This window comes from Dermacentor variabilis, chromosome 3 (genome assembly GCF_050947875.1).
Source record: "Dermacentor variabilis isolate Ectoservices chromosome 3, ASM5094787v1, whole genome shotgun sequence".
Classification (NCBI taxonomy): domain Eukaryota; kingdom Metazoa; phylum Arthropoda; class Arachnida; order Ixodida; family Ixodidae; genus Dermacentor; species Dermacentor variabilis.
This window is the reverse complement of record NC_134570.1, coordinates 52,039,748-52,049,655: the sequence shown is the minus strand read 5'-3', so window position 1 is coordinate 52,049,655 and position 9,908 is coordinate 52,039,748. Positions and strand designations below refer to the sequence as shown.

General features: G+C 43.5%; 1 long non-coding RNA gene across 2 annotated transcripts; it reads right to left on the bottom strand.

Annotated features, from left to right (window-relative positions):
- Positions 1-767: 767 nt before the first annotated feature.
- LOC142573961 (uncharacterized) lies at positions 768-5,736 on the bottom strand. 2 transcript variants are annotated; one of them, XR_012826381.1, is made up of 3 exons: positions 4,630-5,024; positions 3,509-3,640; positions 768-1,451 (listed from the first exon to the last, which is right to left on the bottom strand). It is a non-coding gene; the product is annotated as an uncharacterized LOC142573961 (long non-coding RNA). The 2 variants fall into 2 exon arrangements; XR_012826380.1 differs by lacking the exon at positions 4,630-5,024 and adding an exon at positions 5,501-5,736 and having other exon boundaries at positions 771-1,451.
- Positions 5,737-9,908: the final 4,172 nt, after the last annotated feature.

Genomic DNA, 9,908 nt, shown 5'->3' with positions numbered 1-9,908 from the left:
GGATCATGCTTGGTGCCGCCACTGATATTTATCTACCTAATCATCATTGAAACATTCAAGGTCACCTGGATGCGTCTCACGTTGTCAAAGCGTGCAGGTTTGTGGACGACTACCTGGTATTTATTGATTGCACTGATCACGCTTTAGAGCCTGCTGCTTTGGGAGACTTGAAGATCTTTAAGAGCTGCAGCCTCTAGAACTAACAAATGAGCTCCCCATTGATGATTCTTTGCGCTTTCTAGATCTTAGGCAGCGCCTTGAAAACAAACAGGTGTGCTAGTGCTTTGAACCGAGAAGTAAGAAGTCACTCTTGCCCTTTAACTCTGCAAATTCAAAGCTTGTTAAACAAGGTATTGTGAAGTTTTGCCTCGTTAATAGCCTCAATAAATCTTGCTCACATGAAATGCAAGATAGCATAGCTGCACAGGTTGATCACCTTTCTTGGGTTGGTTACCCTTTGGCCTTAATTTCAGCCATAGCGGAACAGCTTCTGAAGGGCACAAAACGTGATGAGCACAGTCAAGGAACTAGCTGGTTGAAAGACACAGGTTCGCAGTGCTACCGTATGTGCATGATGTCTCCGATAGGCTAAAAAAGATTCGGCAACCTCCAGGAATCCCAGTCTTTTTCTCAGCCCCGGAAAAGCTGGCAAAGCTCTGTAAGCATGTAAACGCGCCTAAATCGCGTCAGAGTTCTTGCTCTATCGGGCTCAGAAAAGATTTTGCGATATGTGACCGAATGTGGTTTACCATATTCCCCTCTTTTGAGGCAGTAAATACGTTGGACGGACAGGCAGGTGCCTAAATGATCGTTTAAGAGTGCACTATAACGTCCATAACACTGTTCAAGGCCACTTGGGTATTCATTGCCGGGACTGCTGCTTCCCGCCCCTCTTTGAAGATACGCAAGTTCTAGCGAGACACAGCTCACCCGGTACATTATTGAAGCTGATTGCACCAGGAAATTGGGTAGTGTGTGCGTTAGTTCCCCCTCTATCACGCTGACCCCTAGTGAAGTCTTGTATCTCCACAGATATATATTGTGATTTTTTTTTCGTTTCCATGTCTTAGTACATCGACTTGATGTTAGAACACCCCTTGTGACTGCCTTTCATTTTCTGCGCCCCCCCCCCATGACCCCTCTTGTGTATAAACACTATGTGGCAACGCAATAAAATATTGTTGGAAGACAGCGCAGTGTATGTTATCTCTCGCAGTCCTTGTCCTTCCCACTGTACATCATTTTTATACTGCACAGTGAATATTAATTGATTCAAAATTACAAAAATATAGTACACATCTGAGCTGCAAAAATGCAATTGATGCAGCAAATGACGTTTAGCTTTCCAAAAGAAAAAAAATTTTCACGGTTAACCACGAGGTGCTGGGACTCCATTCTCTGAGCATCTTGACCAATAAATGCAGCGCATGGCATTGCTCGAATCTTGCGTCCTGCATTAGAAAAATAAGAAGAGAATCATGAGAGTTCAGTCTGTGCAATTACGCATGTACACTGTGGAAAATTTGATAAGGCAACAAGCTCCTGAAAGTAACAAACTTAATGTGACTGGGAACAATGCACAGCTCAGGTAACTGGGCAAGACAGGTGAAAGGTAGGAGAAATTTTTATTTTGCAAATTTAGGAATTGCATTTACTGTGAACACTAAACCACTATGTCACTTTGAATACAAGGCACATACAGCAGCAAAAGCAAATAAATTTACAGTAGCCTTTTCACCGTAGAAAATAAGAGTGAATTAAATTTAATGACACTAGCAATGACATCTCTCAACAGACATTTGTACAAGAGTGTGTATGTGCCCTTAATATAAATTGACATGAAATCTGCAATATATCTCTGCATTACACTTTATAAGTACTGCAGCTGAGAACCTTACGGGATATGGCACATTAAGAGTGACATGCACAAGACGTTAAAAATTGCTGTTTTTACACAACATTATTACACTAGAAGACAAAGAGTAGTTTTACAGAGTGCACACAAAATGAAAATGAGGGAACCCCCACTGGCATTCTCATTTGCCCTGCAATACCTGCATCCAGCCCAACAATCTCCAACTCTCCAATGCAGTTTATTAGACCATTTCTGTATACTGAAATTTATTGTGTATTTCTTATTTACTAATTTAGTAAGAACTGACATTTCGGCATACTTTCCTTGAAAATTTAGCATGTGTTAACTATTTTCCTAAGAGCAGGCCCCCTTTCTTTCAATGGGTTAGCTTGGCGATATGGTGAAAAGTAGTATTCCCAAAGATCATAAGTTTAAATAAACTTATGATCCTTCGTCATGCTCCCATTCTTTACTTCATGCTCTAAACTGTGATACCCCTCCTAGGCAGTTTATGTTATTCTGCGAATACATACATGGTCCTTCTTTATGTAGCCTCTCAACTGGAGCCTGAAATTTCTCGTCTCCTAAAAAAATCATCTTTACCACCCAAAATATATTGCACGGTTACCCCTCATTGGGGGGCGGGAGGGATTGTATATAAGTGTTCATATTCAGTGAACCTCAGAGCCACAACCATTTCTCATCCTGTGTTGCCACTACCCGCATGAGTCGCTATGGTTGTAAATTGGCTACCCACCCTCTCCCGCCTAAAAGTACATTTTTCCACATGGAAAATCACCACAGCATTGCATTTGATTGAATGAGTCCTCCTGCGCATGTTTTTTTTCTCGTCTTGTAATGGCTAGGTTCAACATGGTCAAGTTGTCTGAAAACTGCCAAGCCCCAACCAATACTTTGTGTAGTTTCAAAATTATGAAACATTCATTTTTCAAGACTTGTCCCAAATTAAGCATGAGGCAGATTTTCATGATGCAAATGAGGAAAGGTTGTGCTCAGTGACAATGATAAGCCTACTATATCCTGCAAAACTGTGTGAAATGACATATGCTTGCAATATTCATGAGCAGCTAGCTCAGTACAAGAAATAGGCGCAATGCCTGCGGAAGTGTTTTTTAACACCCATGAGAGGTCCTAGTTTCTTGTAATTTCTTCAAATCCCTTGTAGTCTACATTGCAATCCGGCGCATTTTGATATTGTATTTGAAATAAAAACAGCTCAAATTTTAAGGTTTTGAGAATTATACGGGATTAAATTAAAGGTAGCAGAGTAATGCAACGAGCAAATAACAAGGTTATTGCAGAGAGTAAAGAAATATTCCTTTCCTGCAAAAACATTGGTAGCAGGAAGGTCATACAAAATTAGCACTGAATGCACAATAAAGAATATCATGCTGGAATGCTCCAGTCTGTGAATATTCTTGCACAAAGAAAATCCTCAATATGAAAGGCCATCAAGAAAATGCAAGTGTATGCTTTGGATCAGCAGTCATACCTGCAGTATGCAGTACAATCGGCAATATTTAAAAACACACACAACTGCACATAATATCAAGCTTAGGCCGCCAAGGAGCCTCAGAGTTTTAAATTATAACTTGACTTACTATATTAAACTTCACACCTATATCTACTTACAATGTTGTCTTCCCAACTGCTTCCTAGAAGACATCAACCATCTATCTGCCTGAAGGCGAATGCAAGTGGCTTGCTCTTGATGGAGGGCACCAAGGCTGGGCATTGTGAAATTGCTGCTATCATCTGCATGACCTGCGAGAAACAATGCTCTAAGTTCAAGATAAACAAATGCTATTAGAATGAAAGACAAGATCACTGGCAATGAGCCTCGTTTTGATGCACGAGAAAAGCAAAACATATGGACTTTGTGCTGCTTACTGAAAAAGAAGCAAGCTTCCTTCCAGATGTTGCAGTCATGCATTAACATTGTCACACAGCTGCACGTTTGTATGCTCATATGCTGCTGTCGCTACTCTGCCAGCATGCTTTGTATCGCTTATATTTCAAGTTATATTGATCATTGTGTTTTCTTCCCAATTTTTGGCAAATAGCACCAGCAAAGAAGTAGCTCACTTACACACACATCCCTTGTGAGGAGCGAATTCACATACACGCACGCATGCATTCACGCGCGCTCGCACACACACGCACACACAACAGACACACAAGCCTCTACCACATGAGCAGCTTCCCACGCTTGACACACTGCATTTTTATCCTTTGACACTCCTACTGCTAAGGCATAAAAAAGCCTTCGTGTGACCAACCCCAAACTCCTCAACCTACACTTCCAGCTTAAACACTTTCTCAAGAGCCAGGACAAGCCTTGCAGCTTCCCTAGTTCTCCAAGCTGTAGTTACGAATTTCAATAGGGCTATGGGTGACAGCTGTCGAAGGGCATGCAAACTACCAGGAGAGACCTAAAGCTTGCGTATGATACCTCTAAAGCACAACAACACTCCAAATTTTCAAATTTCATTAGAGCTCCTGAGGACAATTGCTATATACGTAGGACGTCTCGAATAACCTGCTGTTCACAATTTCAGCGGTTGTCTGTATCAACGGAAATGTGGGCTAATGGGAAATTCACGTCTTTAAGATCAGAATTAGTGTAATGGTGAAACACACTACCAGATTTCTTAATCATTTATTTATGCTCTGGATGTGACGTTCTCTTTAGAATAACAATCAAGGATATCAATTCATCAGGGCAGAGGAGGGAAAACGGAGGAAGCGTATACCTGACGCCTTCCCACTGATCCTCCTGAGAAATGGCGCCTCATACAGCAGTTGTCCAGGTCGGCTTGAAACCAAACTCGGGTTTCAGGCGGCAACACTCGCTGCACCAAATTGGAAGAGTTTTATTGCGAGTAAAACTCTACCGGCCTTATGCAATACATATGCACGCACACAAAACGCACTCGCGCGCACACAAATATACGCACTCTGAAAGCGCAGACACAAAAGCACGCACGCGCACATTGATAAACACAATCAAGCACACATACATGCAGGCAGACACGCTATCACGTGCACGCACACACAGCGACCCACACAGAAACAAGCTCACAAAACACGTACGCAATAGACACACGCAAGCACGCCGGCCCATACAAACCGGAATGTACGCGCGCGCACGCGCGCGCGCGCGCACACGCACACACGAATCGAGCCGAGCGCGAGCACGCACACACGCACAGACAAAACGAGCCGAAAACATGCTGAAGGCGCCCGGCAAGCAGCAACAGCAGCGCGCGACCGCATCAAGGAGAACCAATACCGCGCCAGTTCTTTCGAAAGGTGGCAAAGTCAGCCGTCCTTTTTCTACGCGACGCAAAAGTGGTCGACCACATTACAAGAAGCCACGCTGAACGCACAAAAGAATCACATCTACGAACGTTCAAGCGCTGAGAAACAAAGCGTAACTATGCAGGCACACCGCGCCCGATATAAGACGGGGCGCGATCGAGGTAGTTAACTTGGCCTACTAGGAGTGCAGCTGCTCTTGCTCTTACATTAGTGAATTATGCTACGAGATCACAGTAAGAAACTTCTAGAGCGAAGAAAAACACGTAACCCCACCAAAGAAATACCAAATAAATGGGCACTTGCCTGAAAATTCCCATTATGGCAGTACTACCGACCGCCGACACAGGGCACATTGCAACTGCTCGTCTCAGCGTCCGTGGATCCATCTTCCAGTGCGTACGAACGCTTTGCTTTGAAGTGGAGCACGAGTAATACACAAAGCACGGGCCACACCTTTTTCTACACCGCGCACAAAACTAATCACACGTGTAAAATTATTTCGCACAGCGCGAGACGCGAACGCATTTCATGCAGCGAGAGAATGCAATAATGGCGTAGCTTCCGCCTTCCCGTCCTGCCGCGCGCCGAAGTGACGGCATGTGACTGTACAGCGTCCACCCGTCACTTCCGGTCGCTTTTCATTGGGCAGGGGGCGGCCGCGCAAATTGAACGTTTATTCTGACAGGTTTGCTTGCTCGCATGGCCGCCTGTTTGCTGCTGCTTCGTTCTGGTCTCCAACTAGAGCGGTGAGGCGGGTAGTTGTTACTACGTTTTGTGCCGAGCATTTTTTTTTTGGGGGGGGGCGCAGTCTGTGCTGCATGACTGAGGGTACAGTACACAAATCGGGACCGTGAGCGAGACGATCGGCGCTCTTCTGCTGGGGCGATTAGATTATTTGCTGCGTCCGAACGAAGCAACCCTGCGAGGTCACAGCGTAGTTACAGGGATATCCTGGCTCGATAAAGACCCTCACATCTTGGTCGTGCGACAGCGACGCGTAAGCATTCATGAGGCGACTGAAGAATGTGTTTGTAAGAGCGTATGCTGTGGATAAGCAATTACAGCTTTGACGACACCAAACCCTAATACATAGGCTGAGCCTTACAAACTGTGCCCGAGGATGCGCTTAGAAAGCAGACCAGTAGCTTAGTAAAACTCTGAATAACTTAAGAGGAAGCTTTAGCTCGGGCCCAACTCCGACGCGGCCTATTCAAATACATGTAAAACGCAAAAACGTTTTTATGAGATAACCCCTGGACCGATTTTGAAGAAATTTGTCGCATTTGAAAGAGAAAGTTCAATTCTAGTGACTGTTGGAAGCCGAATTTCGATTTAGGGCTTGAATTTTCTTAGAACAATTTTCAAATATTTGACCGTTTGAAAAAAATAGAAGCACGAAGTTTACAAATTCATAGCCCTGCATCAAGAACCGATATCGCGGTTCTGTAAACGGCATCTATTAGATCATTCAAAGCGGACAAATTCAATATGTCATTTTACATCTTACGTGAATTTGTTACGTTGGTTACAACGGTTTTGCAAAAGTTGTATTTTACTGTGATTAAATTTTTTTGTATTCATGTGTAACATATCAATTTTGTCCGCTTTAGATGTACTATTAGATGCAATTCACAGAATTGTATTATCATTTTTAGTGGTTGAGTTACAGAGTTGTAAACTTGATAGTTTCGTTTTTTGAAAATGTTCGATTTTTGCCAATTTTTAATAAAAAATTGACGACCTAACTCAAAAATTCGAAACCAACAGTCACTAGATTTTAGGTTTGTCTTTTAAGTGCAACAAACCTAGTCAAATTTGGTGCAGTGGTTGCCGAGAAAAACGAATTCTCCTTTTACATGTATTTAGATAGGAGCACCCGAGCTAAAGCTTCCTCTTAAGCAAGGTACATGGAGATTCGGATTTGAGAACTTCCAGCGTGATCTCGCCGCTATAAATGTCTACGTTATGGCTTCACCAAGCAAATTGTGCGTTGATGCGATTGTACAGGAGAGGCTCGTCTGACAGCACGTCCCTGTTTGTTCGGCAATGTATCCACACAGCTTCTTTAATTTCGCCACTTTTTGTTGGGGTTTTAAGGACACCGAAACATTCGTGCAGAATTGTGCAAGTTGCTCGCGCGTTTTCATTCTGCTATTGCAGTTTGTCTTAGAAGTGTTTAATTGCATGATAATATAATTGTGAGCACAAAATTTAGTGATAATTAAATTGTAAGTGAAAGTGCGTACATTTTCTCAATGATACATTTTGGAGTGGCCGTCATGCCAGTAACATCAGAATCCTAGAAAAAGATCGACAGTCACTTGGGAATGCGAAAACTTAATGACTTCATGGATGTACACTTGCAATTATCACGTGACCGTGATACGTCCTACATTGTCACGTGTCCTTTACAATTCTACCTTCATCTGCCGCAGTCCACCTTGCTACAGTTTGTACGAACCTTACCCGAATTTATTCCACCCTAATACTCATTATTTACCCATAATTGCTCATAATTAACGTTGTTCTGTTTACCACCTTCTGTATCACTACTGACGTCATACAAGACACTGATGACGTCACATTTTATTGCTTTATTATACATACTTTCAAGGCCTAGTAGATACAACAGAAAGAAGGGGTGAAAGTATACCATATTTGCAGTGCAGGGCAAGAATAGAAAATCAAACTGTAAGACACTTTGAACAGCGATGTTGAATTAGTGGTGTCACAAATTGAGACTGTAGATGCGGAAAGGCGGTTCCATTCAGTGGCTGTTCTTGGCAAAAAGTAAGAATGGCACATAAATTTTGTGTTGATGGTCCATGCGAGACGAGATATAACTTGGTGGGGTGAAAATATTTTGTTTAAGAGAAAGGTTAAAGTACTATATTCTATGAAAAATACAGAGACGAAGGTACCTACGATGTAACCAAAGGTCAGGTTGACCTAGTGTTCTTTTCATGGACGTGACGCTAGAATGACGTGAATAATTTGAGAGAATAAAAGGGCGGCGCGGTTCTGAATGCTTTCAAGGGAAATGACAAGATTGGCATGAGCAGGGTACCATAAGGATGGTTGTTGCGGAGAACACCATCTTTCCTACCTGAAAGGCCATCAAATGCTTTCGCATTAAAAATGCAATACATACACACCTTGCTCAATGCGTGGACGTGTACACGTTACTTAGGTTTATGCATCAATGCGTTCAACACCCTTCAGTCGTTGATTTAACACCCTTCTTCTAGCAAAGTCGCACCTTATGTGTGGTATACACCCTTGTGATAGGGTGTTTCGACCTAAAAGGGTGCTAAAAGGGTGTGGATGTGGGTGTAAATGCAGAAAGCACCCCTCTTAACACCCATAAGGGTGTAAAAATGTTTAGTGTGTGTAGTTGCATAACTGTCGGAAATGCAAACACTCGTTGCAAAGAGAAGCAATGTGCACTCAGGCACGTGTATTAACATCACGTACAATCGCAGTAATTACACAGCAAGCAGCATAGAATCTTTGACAATGCCTTAACGTTCTCGTAAAACAAATTCCGATATAGGTCGTTGGCGGTGATAATCAAAGTCAGCGATAGCCCTTCTGAAATTCCGTTGCATTACCGGGCAATCATATTAATGTGACGGCATGCTAATGCGGCTTTACGAACTCTCTCTTTTCTTTTTTTGCCTTAGTAGTTTATTAGCCTCCTCTAAACAGCCCTACTTTTTTAATATCCCGCACTTAAAATTAAACAAGTAAATAAAATATTTAAACTAACTACAATATATTGTGATTATAGTTCAAGCGCTGCGATAACTATGCTAGGGAACTAACGAAAGTATAGTGCCAAATCCAAATTTACGGCTGAGCAATAGGTCCATGAATGTAAATTTACGTCAAGAGCCAAAGTTTACAAAGGCCTCGCTGTACCATAGCTTAAAATTCAAGTCGCGCATTAGCACCTCCAGCCTGACTAGGAGAGCACTCTGGCCAAGGCTGGTAGGTTTATTCGTCGCACATTCTGATTTATTTTACAGCGGAGCTGTTGGCCTCTCGGTGTTCGGCATTTTAAAGCGAAGCTTTCTTTGCCTCTTCTCCCGATTTTCCGGGCGCTGATGCTCCCGCTGTTGTGGTCCAGCTCTCACACGCGCCGCTGGTTTTCTTGCAACACCCACAGATGGCGCTCGTCTTCGCGCATCCCGGCCGGCGCCGCCGCGGAAGCGGTTCACAGCTTTTGCGTATGGCACGCGTTGTGCTTGCTTTTACATGCGACAAAATGCCGGTAGTGGGCTGTGGATATCACGTGCTGGGCCGTGGTAGTAGTGATAGTGCAAACATTACAATCGTCCATAGCCTGAAGAGAGCGCGCGGAGCTGGCGTCTCTGCCAGTGACCGTAGGGGTGAAGCACGCCTCACTGCCGCGTCCGCATGTCAAGCGTCCGAACGCTCCTTTCCAGCAGCCGAACGCGCATGAGCAGCCCCCCTTGCTGACTAGCCGTTATTGCGGAAACGTTCTGTGCACTTCTGCCACGATTTGATGTGCCATGTGAGGCAATCATAATGCACAAATCTATCGGATATTATGAAGACTGACGCACGACAACGCCTCAAGCAAAAATTTCTACCTGTGCATTCTGTGTATTACGCAGACAGACAGCAGTGGTGCACGCAAGGTAACGTTTAACATCAACTCACCATTCTCATATTGGGCTAAACGCTG